Source organism: Amblyomma americanum, chromosome 2 (genome assembly GCF_052857255.1).
Source record: "Amblyomma americanum isolate KBUSLIRL-KWMA chromosome 2, ASM5285725v1, whole genome shotgun sequence".
In the NCBI taxonomy this organism is placed as follows: domain Eukaryota; kingdom Metazoa; phylum Arthropoda; class Arachnida; order Ixodida; family Ixodidae; genus Amblyomma; species Amblyomma americanum.
The window spans coordinates 111,369,142-111,379,593 of record NC_135498.1 but is presented as its reverse complement, the minus strand read 5'-3'; the positions used below and the strand labels follow the sequence as shown (position 1 = coordinate 111,379,593).

Genomic DNA, 10,452 nt, shown 5'->3' with positions numbered 1-10,452 from the left:
ACAGATAATAGCCGCGTTGTTTTGAATGTGTCATGTAGCAAAGAGCCCCGTATTATGCTAATTATGTTGCAGAGCTGCGCAATTTTTGTGCACTTACACTGGGAGCAGTCAGCGTGACACTTATTACATGAGTATGTTCGGTGAGTGCTGAAATTTGTGAAGTTTAACATTCCAGTAAGCAACATTCCCAAATAGAGTGGCACTGTGATCACTCACTACACCGCGCCAAACAGAAGTGAAGTCACGAAATAACTTTTTCTCATTTTTTATTGGCATTCATAACACAGGATGACTTTGGCTTTTTTTTTTTCTTCTGCCGTGGCCGTCTGGCTTTGAAGCCAACATGAAGCATCCATGGATCAAGCATTGCGCTCTGGAACATAAAGAAAGGAAGGCACTGTCCACGAATTGAGGCACGAGCTCATATTATATTCGGTATAATCCAGATATACGGGCGACGCCGATAATTATATGCGTGCATAAGTATCGAGAGTGTATATCGGTGCATATAAGAACACAAACTAGTTATAGATAAGAAACTATTGCGTGCAATTACGTATCAGGCATTGCGCAGTTATGCGTTCAGGAATACGGGCTTGCTAATTGTGGGAAGGCGCTTAGGTCAGAAGCAAATACTGTATACGCACCTGCCATTGCGTACCCTACTTCTTGCACCGGTCGCAGCCGCAACTGCTGGTGGAGCACTTGCACTGTGTGGTGCACGTACACTTGGGATCTGCGAAAAAAAGAAAAAAAACTCATAATTATATTCCGCACTTCCGTGGCCCGTTGAACAGTCAGATAAAAAAGTTAAAATAAAAAAAAACTAGCTTTAAAGGAAGGCACTGGACACGATTGGTATTCGTAGCATTGGCTGCATTTGACCTGCTGGAAAACTATGAATGATTATAGTTAGTGAACGAGGGGAGAAAACAAGATATTATAGGCAGCAGGCACTCTAGATGAAGATGGAACGTTGGCGAAATTTTATTTCGAACTGCCGAGTGGATAGGCAGCAGGGAAGCTGTTTCTTTACTGGGTTTCATGACGACATTGTACCTGCTCTTAGCAGCATAACAACACCCGTGCACTCTCGTGTCAGCCTTCGGCGAATGAGATATCTATCTTTTCCAGTGACCTGCTCTTGTGCGCTGATCAAGCATTGAAAATCGCTTGTTCGAGCTTGCGACGACAGGGGAATTCTGGAACGTAATACATATCTGCAAAGTGTTTGAGATAATAAAATAGATATATTATATGCGAGTACTTGTGCTACTCTTGAGTTTCCACTGCCCATTGAAGCATTTATCGTTCATTGAGGAGCAGAATTTACCGAATACGGTGGTCTCGCTTGACAGCACTTTGTTCAGCGATACTGTGCACCATCAGAAAACACACCTAGTCGACTCTTCGAAGGAGTTAGAGTTTAGTATCGTGCCCAAAAGTCTTCGGAGGGAAACGTAAGCACCCTCATGCTAGCGCGATGTAAGGTGCTAGGGGTGGTGAAAATGTTCTAGGGGAAATCTCCAAGGAGGAGTAGATTTGTACTAAGGGAGTAACTGCTCATGAGTATCCACCCAAGCGCAGCCATACGGCTACAAATGAAAGCTATGCAGCTTCCACAGAAACTTCGTCGTTAAAGAAAACTTCGTCCTGGTCCGAGGGATTTTTTGCTTTCCTTTACAGCCGTATGGCTACTCTTGGGTGGATGTCAATGAGTGATTACTCCCATGTTAGAGGCGTTAGGGGTCTACAAATATCTGAAATGTTTCTAATCGAATATTCTGCTATTCAATTCCCTGAACAAATGAAATACTCCGCACTCAAAATTGTTTGAAACGAATGGAATATGTTCTCGAGTTCTCGAATATTGTTCGAATGATTGGCAGGAATTTCGAATAAGGCACGCTGTAGTTTTCTTCGACGACGTTTCCGAACAACAGGGCGTGCACCGAAGCCGCACATAATACTGTCGTGACTGCTGTGCGTGGGACGGTGTCTCTCAAGCAATGCGCATGCAGGGCTCCCAGTTTGGAAGACGCGGCACGTCGCAACCAGTATGACAAAACAATCCTGCCTCGATGTCCAAACTAGGAGGGCAATGCTAATACGCTTTCATCTCCTCATTAGCTGAGACGTGGCAGTGGTTTTGTTCGCTGTTGTCGTCAATATAGCAAAAGGTAATTGTCATATACTAACAACATGAAGGTCATGAAGCTGATATACTGACTTTGTCTTGCATACAACATAATCCAGGTCAGTGTTGCGTCTTCTAACATCTAAAGCTTGAATTCCTCAAGTTACTGTTTCGTACTATTAATAGCTTTGTACGAATATTCACTACTTGTTCGAATATACGTAAAAAAGTACTCGATTCTTATTCTATTTAGTTTCCAGCTACACCACTCGTATTCGATTCGGTTCTGAAAAAGTACGATATTCCGCCCCTAGTTGACGCACGATGCCGAAACTGGCAGCTCAGCAACCAAAAACGGCGTTCCACATGGACAGCACTGCATTCTCGTCGCCTGCACTGGCAATCCTGACACAATGCAGTAAGTTCACAAAGGAGATTCCCTGGTATCTGCTCGCTCCGGCCGTCCTATCTTATCGCGTGCTGCTACCCCGCCCCTTGCCCTCTGAATAGCCTCATTTTTACAGGAACGAACAGAAAAACAACGACGGCTTGTCCCAGGTCTGGTGCCTTCCCGTGCACTATCGGTAAACGAACGCGATAAGGACAGTTCCAGGTATCCTATCAACCTCGACGCGTCTCGCAGCCAGCGTTGCAATAGACGCAAGCAAGCCACATCACAGGTTCGTGAATAAGAGACAGCGCATGAGGCGTGCTAACTCGGAGTCCTCAGTCACTGCACAGAGACGATGTGCGAGCTTGCCCACATGCTCAGTGACATGCTCCTGAGCTCGAAAATTTCCGAGACATCTGCTTCGCAAGCAGCTCGTCTAAACAACCGAGGTAATTTACGGAGCCGTCGCTAGCATTGGGTCTGCGAGGAAGACAACACGAATGCAATGGAGACAAAGCTAGCTCTAGCTGCAACGCTGCGCCATTGTAATACAAGTGACCGTGCTCCACCGCTCACTTCTACAAGCTGCACGCGCAGTACTCTGGCAGTCACATGGAGCAACAAAGCAGCAAAAAGTGTGTTTGCCCTGGATACCCTGTGGTTTTCGCCGCGACTCAGAAGCGGATATCATTTACCTGCGGTGGGTGTGTTCAGAACTGAAGCTAATAGTATCTGGCAACTGCCGCCATCTTGGAGTTTTCAGTTTGAGTGCGAGGTGTTTTCTGTCATGAAAGGAACTCCGTTACCACTTTTTTAATATGTGTATTTGGCGAATATGCGCCTGCAATACTTATTTACCACTTATGACTTGAAGCAATATTAAATTACAAAGGAAAATTAAGGCTTTATTTCTGCAGCATTTGACGAATTACATTCGCAGTCATTATTTCTTTCTGGTCAGTGCCCTTGTTCATCGCGTGCTCCGAATAAATTATTTCATAAACAATCCCTTTCTATGCAGATAATTAAAGCGTTGATATATCCTTAAGCACAGACGAGGTGCCGAGCAAATGAAATAGCCCAGTTTTTAATAAGGCGCAAATAAGCGGTTGTTCAGTGCATGTCGTGGGGTGAGGGGTCATACCTCACACCTCAGGAGCTCAATGTACTGCTCAAAGTGCATCGCAGAGCAAGGTCAATCTAATCAAGTAAACGTCGCCGGAGTGCAAGATTCGGACGAGACATGGACGTCGCGCAAGACATCTCCATACTTTGTTGCGGTCTTGTTTCGCCGCGTTTCTGGCAAAGTGTAGGAATACAGACTTCTGCCTGAAATGCACAGCTGCAAAAAAAAAACAATAGCTCCGTCCTGAGTAGACCTCTGCTGCAATTTAAGAGCGCATGTATTTGAATATGTTTTTTGTTTTACCGCGAAGGCCACATATTTATGGCGTTAAGTGCAGAAGCAGACTGCACCTGCAATTTTCACGAAACCCGCTGGAGAGCAAATGGGCAAGGGAGGCCGAATATAGGCAGCTTCTCCTTTCGTTCTTTTGAGCAAGTGCTATGGCGCGCCAAGCGGTGTCCCTCAGCTGGCCCGGACCGCTCACTCGAAGGATAAACTAGTCCACACGCGATACGATTCAACAGGCCATAATGAATCCGCTAAACAAGAAGCGGTAGGCACACACAATGTGTAAGCGCGAAGACCAAGACTAACAACCTACGAATTACAAGCCTGTTCATGAGGCGCGAGTTGACCTGGTCACCTCATCGAGTATGCCAGCTGCGATGCAACCCGGTTACCTGTCTCGAATATCACACCGATAACGAGGTCGCCACGTCACCTGTCCTCTGGAAGAATTCGATTTATTGTGCGCGCACTGATACCTGCCGGCACGATGATAATGGTCTAGAATTTCCGCGTTGCCATGAGAGCGCGATATAGGCTGCCGCTGTGGTTTAAGGTTTTTTTTTTCCTTTATAAGGCAGAACAATGCCCTGGGACTTATCGACTGCACTTGCTTTGCCGTTCATCATTTCAGAGGCAACCACACAGGAAGTTATCATACTCCCAGATGGAGCAGTGAGCCGACGCTGTAAGCATATACAGCTGCAAGTCTACTCTAGTGTAAGAAAAAAATGCTACACAATGCCTGTTACGTGCGCTTGTTGGCTAACGTGCATGTCGACAGACAGTGGTCGAGCTTTGACAGCCGGAGTTTTATCATTCAACACGGCCCGATCGAGGCATCTGTCCTGCTCAGGATTGCATCTTGCGTTGCAGTTCACTGCTGATCGGCGTATACTTGCTCCAGTTGAGGTCCAGAGCTCTTACTGGCAAAAACAACGACACGCTTGCCAGTATAAGTACACCTGGGCTGCTGGCATAAACGCCGAATTTTCTTAATAACGAAAGCTGGCAGCGTTACTCAGTGGCTACTAATTGGCTTCTTGCCTTTTTTACCGCGTGAATAGTTGCTGAACTTCTAAAACCACGAAAGTATTGAGATGAACAATAAACAACCAATTCGACTGCGCTATAGCGGGCACTAATTTTAAAGCTAGAGAGCAAAATGCAACCTTGCTTACAGATGCTTTGCACGATAACATCACCATTATAACCTATCAAAAATCGCACGATGCGTGAATTTGGTTGTAGTGGCCAGGCATACAAGGAAAATTGAAATAAAAATTGAGCGCAGAACAGGTAGCTTACCTCCACACTTGCATGCCTTTTCCATGATGCTTCGATGAATATTTTCTCACACTTTCTTCTCTTCACGTATTTTGCAAAACTGCAGACTGTTTAACGGTGTTGAATAGTCGCGCGGAATCTTTTATAGCCATTTCGCGGCCATGAGTGGGGCTGTGTGCAAAAGCTAGCCGATTGGTCCAGGCCTTGATGCGTGCCGTGAGCATCGGCATCGCACCGCGTGCAAGGACAACAGCCAATGGCATCGCAAGCTGAGGGCAACGTATACAGAGTGCGGCGGCGTGCGTAAGCCGCAGACTGCGAAAGGCGTAAGGCCATTGTTTCGTGGCTATTGCAATCGGCTTATCAACTAGTAGCGCTGCTCGTTACAAGGTGTCGCCACCTTTCAGACGTCCCTTAGCTTCTTTCGTCACTGAAACTTCCCTCCGCTTGCCAGCGCTGGCAGCTAAAAGTGTACGCTTCCGCCGATTATCTATGCAAAAGGTTGAGGCTGTTTTAGATGCGAGATAAAAGTGGGTTTCTTGGCACCGAGCTCTTTTTGTTACTCATTGCTGCCTTCATTGCCTATACATGACACTGTTTCTAGGTTTACGCATAATTTAAGGAGCACATTGCCACGTTAATTCAGTTTCACATATGCTTGTGCTCACACGGCGTCAGTAAAGAATTATCTTCTGTCAGTGCAGCCGCGCCTATATCCTCTGTTCTCCGTGGTCATCTATGCCGAACCAAAGCTCTTAATTACCCGGCATGAAGTACGCGCTACTTTGATGTGGTGGTTCATTTTCGAGGCAGAGTTTTTGACTTGTGATGCTGGCAATTCTAATATTTTCTGAAAAATTGAACGTATGGAAGTGATTAAGTGGGCGCAGAGCACCATACTGACAAGAGAAATTCAAAAAATCATTAAAAGAAACGAACGTTACGTAACACGATAGTGAAGCGTGTATTTTGTGAAGGAGTGATTGATCTGTTAATCAATAAAAAAAGTTACGACATTTGTGCAAAGCGTGATTGTCATCGAACAATCCCTGACTGGGATACGCAGTTGAGAGACAGGGCATTGCAGTTAATGCCACACTGCTAAGACCAGCCTGAAAAAAAAAAAGGAGCCGTTGGTGCACCACATAACAGAATGCGCAACTGTTTTCTCGTAAAATATCTGAACCAGCGCTGAATGCCGTATGGTTCAGGGCTAGCTCGGTGTTCTTGCTGCTTGAGATTGCGCACGCCACTCCATTGGCGAAAGGTTCCGTTCCGTGCGTCGGCCCGCTTCGGCCAGGGTCGGCGCCCAGTAGGCGGAGGCGAGGTCGGCTCCCCGCACCCTAATCTCAGCTGATGCTGATGCCACGGTGGCCGCGCTTCGATGGGGCGAAACCCAGAAGGTGTCCATGTGGTACGAGTGCACGTAGAGATCCCCATTTGGCCGAAATTACTAATTCCAAAGTATTATATGGCTCATGAAGCAGATCCTGCATTGTAGTTGCACACTTCTTCAGACTGTCCGAAAACCCGCGTGACCTCATGAAGTCATCGACAGTGCTTACATCCTCAGGAATTTCTTCCATTTGAGGCTTCGCACGACAATTCCGTGTGACGTCAGCACGGCGCCGGGTCGCTGGGTTGCTGGGTTAATTAAAGCGACGCTTTATATGTACGCGTATGTTGTGTGGTATTTCCTAAAGGCCTTAATTTTGAGGGCTTTGATCTAAAGGTCTTTTAGCCATTAGTACTAGCTAGTAAGCAAATATATTTAACTAGTGGCCCGCGATGACACACAAATTCTCTCGCATTCATAGGACATAAGGATTTGAGAGCATAAGTGCCCTCCAATTTTGTCGGAGCCGTTCACCACGGTGCCCTTTCTCTACTTCTTCTTTAACTCCTTCCTGCCCCTCTTCTCTCACGGCGCGATTGAGGTCTCCACCGAGAAGTGAGACATTTATTGCTCCATCAATTTCCTGAAAACTAATTTTCATTTTGAAGAGGCACCGCTCGCAATCTGCAACAGACACAGCATTGCCGCGTTGATTCAGTGCTCGTCGACAGCATTTAAATAAAATGTCCACTATCTTCTCACATTCAGGGGGCTCAACCCGGTATTAGGTATTTTTTTAAAGTAGCGGCGTTGTTCCGTGGTCGCAATGTCCGCGATTGAATCCGAGGCATTCGACGGAATGTGAGCTGCCGTTGTTAATGCCAGTCTCTAACGCGAATTCGGGATTAGATATGGCTCCATCATGAACCGCTAGATGGCGCGCATGACTGAAGAATTTTTTTTTGTTCTCTCGTAATATAATGGTATCTGTCTTAACTTGGTGGCGTTGCGTGTTGGGTTTAATACGGAAATAATTTTTCATCCTCCGCGAATTATGCAACTGTCAACGTTCTCTTCATTGCTAGCATGTCTTCGCCATGAAAGATACGTATGTTTTGAAATTTTGCGAAGTTTTTCGTGGACAGGACCTATCTACTGTCTTTTAAAATGCGTGAAGGACGTGTGGGCTCCTCCTGGACTGCAAGCGTATCACATTTAAAGGCCACACGGGCTCTCCCGCAGGTCAATACATTGTTGCAAGAAAAGTAGTTTCTTGTTTATCTGATTTTAAGTGTCCGCTGAACGATGTAAAATGACTGGAAGCATATAAGATGTATTTATAGATGGTAAGAATGCCATGTTCTCCCGAGGCGTCCTTCGACAAACTACGAGCAGCTACATTCCGTTGGGTGCTCGTGGTGTTCCTTATCCAGTTTGATGTTGTTCTAAAGCTTCCGGGCCTCTACAGCACTTGGAAGTCCCGAAGGAATCCGCTGTTATGCTGCGACAGCATTAGGTCTTTTGATATTCGCTGAGAGCGTTTCAAATTTTGCTTAATGTGCGGATACATCCTTTCTACGATGAAGAATCAGTGCTCCTGTTTCCCAATCTCAAAAACAATGGATGAGCGTACAGTTAAAAATCAACCTTGGACGCGGCTGGATTCTATCCCGTTTGTCTTTGTGCAGGTCTGCGTTGCGTTGAGCTTCAATTATACTTAAAATTTGCGGCCACTGATGCGGCATGAAGAGATTCAGCCTCAAGTTGTCATCTGGAGAGTACCGACTTGCGTCTTTAGGATGTCACGTGAGTTTAATTTGAAAGAACATAAGAATGGCTACTTTCATGTGCACATTGTAACGAGCCCCACATTTTCCTACCCTTCTCAGCACTGTCAATTTGTCATTGTTAATATCATGGTTTTTTCATTGTGTGCAATGTGGGTTTTATTCCTGCTTGATGTAAAAGGTTGGAAATAAAGAAACAATAAAAATAAATGCGTGACGAAGTTGTTACGACCCTGAACTCGGATTCAAGGGGTCTCTGATTATATCAGGAGGGAATATGTTTGGGCGTGTTGATTCATAGTCAAAGAGAGCCTCATCCTCTGTAGGTACTGCGCCATGCTTTGAAAGTGACTGTAATTATATGTAAGCTCAGGAGTAAAACGAGTCAAAAGACGAAACACAGCGAAGAGACGAGGCACACACACGACGACTGGACTAGCAACTGAGCTTTATATAAGAAAACAGTCTCCCAGGAAAAGTGGCAAAGTTTGCGCAGCAGCTCAGTTAACAACAATCTACATCTAAAGATAAGCTGTGATCTAACGACGTTGCGAAAGGAAGCTATGTTCCTTCTGCATGAGGTCGATAGGACTGCTGATGCAATCATCTCCTTGAATACTAATGAGGAACGCTTCGAGGATTTCGCGCTCAACTTTTCCCTAGCCTCTGCCGACAATACTAACATTGGAAAATAGCGGGTAGCAACCGCATTCCCGGCAATGCCGAGGCAAGTTAGCGCCGTCAGTAGGGGACAGAGAGTTGTGGTGTTCACTTAGTCTGTGATTAATACATCGGCCTGTTTGCCCAATGTACACTTTTTCGCAGGTCAACGGAATTTTGTAAGCCACACCTGTGGCACAGTTGACGTAGCGGTTTTCATGTTGCGTCGGACAAACCGGCCGATAAGTCCTGCCACGTGCAACACGTGAGCACAGGCGTGAAAGCTTGCAGGAAGCTGAAAACACACCATTGACGCCCTGCTTTCCGGCGACCTTTTTGATGGAGTGGGCGACATTATGCTCATAAGGCATGACTTCAAAGTTTCTCTTTTCCACTATTTTTGGGTCAACCCTTTTCACGTCTCGAAGCTTTATCTTTTGCAAGAGCGTTTCGGCCACTGCCCTCAGAAGTTCTTTTGGAAAACCGGCCGCCTCCAACCGTTCATACTGGATATCGAAGCTAGTCTTCATGCTGTGGTGGCAACTCTTTTGCAGTGCATTTCGGAAGCAGTTAGTAGCAATCCCCCTCTTGACAATCTTGGAATGAGCTGACGAGTACGGTAATAAGAACTTTTTAGTTCAAGGCATGAAGCACCAGCAAACATGACCATCGTCACGAAATATTAATTCAAGTTCTAAAAATCTAATCGAGTGGTTAGCGGGTAGTTCATATGTAAAACTGAGGGCACTCGAGCACAAGCTTTAAAAGCTGTCAAAATCTGGTTCACAACCACATGCAATGAGTCACTGCGGGAAAGATTCAAAAGAATCAGGAAATCATCAACATATCTAAAAATTATGCACACATGTTTGTCAAAAAGAAAGCCTAGCAACGTGTTGTCAAGCTTTGCTAAAAATATATGGCACAGTACTGGTGCTACGCTTGCCCCAATGCAGATTCCTTTTTTCTGGACGTACATGCCATTGGCAAACATTGGGCAAACAGGCCGATGTATTAATGACCGACTAAGAGAACACCACAACTCTCTGTCCCCTACTGACGGCGCTAACTTGCCTCGACATTGCCGGGGATGGGGTTGCTACCCGCTATTTTCCAATGGTAGTATTGTCGGCAGAGGCAAGGAAAAAGTTGAGCGCGAAATCCTCGAAGCGTTCCTGATTAGTATACAAGGAGATGATTGCATCAGCAGTCCTTCTATCTACCTCATGCAGAAGGAACATAGCCTCCTTTCGCAACGGCGTTAGATCACAGCTTATCTTTAGATGTAGGTTTTTGTTAACTGAGCTGCGCAAACTTTTCCACTTTTCCTGGGAGTCTGTTTTCTTCTATAAAGCACAGTTGCTAGTACAGTCGTCGTGTGTGTGCCTCGTCTCTTCGCTGTGTTCCGTCTTTTGACTGGGTTTACTCCTGAACATGTACCAA

General features: G+C 45.8%; 1 long non-coding RNA gene across 1 annotated transcript; it reads right to left on the bottom strand.

The window, feature by feature from the left end:
- Nucleotides 1-249: 249 nt before the first annotated feature.
- Nucleotides 250-5,405, bottom strand: LOC144121751 (uncharacterized). Its single transcript, XR_013312682.1, has 3 exons — nt 5,248-5,405; nt 648-736; nt 250-373 (listed from the first exon to the last, which is right to left on the bottom strand). It is a non-coding gene; the product is annotated as an uncharacterized LOC144121751 (long non-coding RNA).
- Between the last annotated feature and the right edge of the window lie 5,047 nt (nt 5,406-10,452).